Consider the following 1,217-nt stretch of genomic DNA (forward strand, 5'->3'; position numbering starts at 1 on the left):
GAATGAAACATGATATACCTTGTTAGTTACAGAGTCCTCATGACTTATTATTACATGCAATCCTCTCATATGGCATGGCTGGAAATTTATATTAATATTTGGTTATATAGTCCAAATGGACTTATGAAGTTGACAGATGATTTCACATGCTCAAACAAAACAAAGAATCATCTTTAGCTGATTTGTGCATACCACACTTTCCATAGTTGTGTTAATGTAGATATGTATGTTACCTTTAAAAGTTTGTGTGTTGGGACTGGTAAGATGGCTCAGCAGTTAAGAGCACTGGCTGCTCTTCCAAAGGTCCTAAGTTCAAGTCCCAGCAACGACATGGTGGCTCACAACCATCCATAATTAGATCTGGTGCCCTCTTCTGGTCTGCAGGCATACATGCTGGTGAAACACTGTATACACAATAAATAAATTAATTTGAAAAAAGCCAGGCAGTGGTGGTGCACATCTTTAATCCCAGAGAGACAGAGGCAGGCAGATTTCTGAGTTTAAGGCCAGACTGGTGTATATAGTGAGTTCCAGGACAGCTAGAACTATTCCACAGAAAAACCCCATCTTGAAAAACAAAGTAAAAGTTTGTGTGTTTTCAGCTGGGCGGTGGTGGCACCAGCCTTTAATCCCAGCACTCGGGAGGCAGAGGCAGGTGGATCTCTATGATTATGAGGCCAGCCTGGTCAAAAAACAACAACAACAAAAAAGATATTCTAATTATCTTAAATGGTGGTGACACATGCCTTATTCCCAGCACTCTGGAGGCAGATGCAGGTAGGTAGATTTCTACCTGTGAGTTTGAGGCCAGCCTGGTCTACAAGAGCTAGTTCCAGGGCAGGCTCCAAAGCTGCAGAGAAACCCTGTCTCAAACAAACAAACAAACAAACAAAAAGATATTCTAATAACATAAGACTTTTCATGACAATGAGATATGTCTGCTTTTAGCAGTACCAATCTACTTCAAAGAAGATGATGGGTGGGCTGGAGAGATGGCTCAGTAGTTAAGAGCACTAGTTGCTCTTCCAGAGGACCCAGGTTCAATTCCCAGCACCCACATGGCAGCTCACAAGCATCTGTAACTCCAATTCCAGGGGACTTGACACCTCTACACGGACATATGTGTACAGGCAAAACACCAATGCACACAAAATGAAAATAAATAAATTATTTTTTTTGAAATAGAAGATGATGGGTATTGAAGAACTTCCATATGG

The sequence above is a fragment of the Microtus ochrogaster genome, chromosome 10, assembly GCF_000317375.1.
Source record: "Microtus ochrogaster isolate Prairie Vole_2 chromosome 10, MicOch1.0, whole genome shotgun sequence".
NCBI classification, from domain to species: Eukaryota; Metazoa; Chordata; class Mammalia; order Rodentia; family Cricetidae; genus Microtus; species Microtus ochrogaster.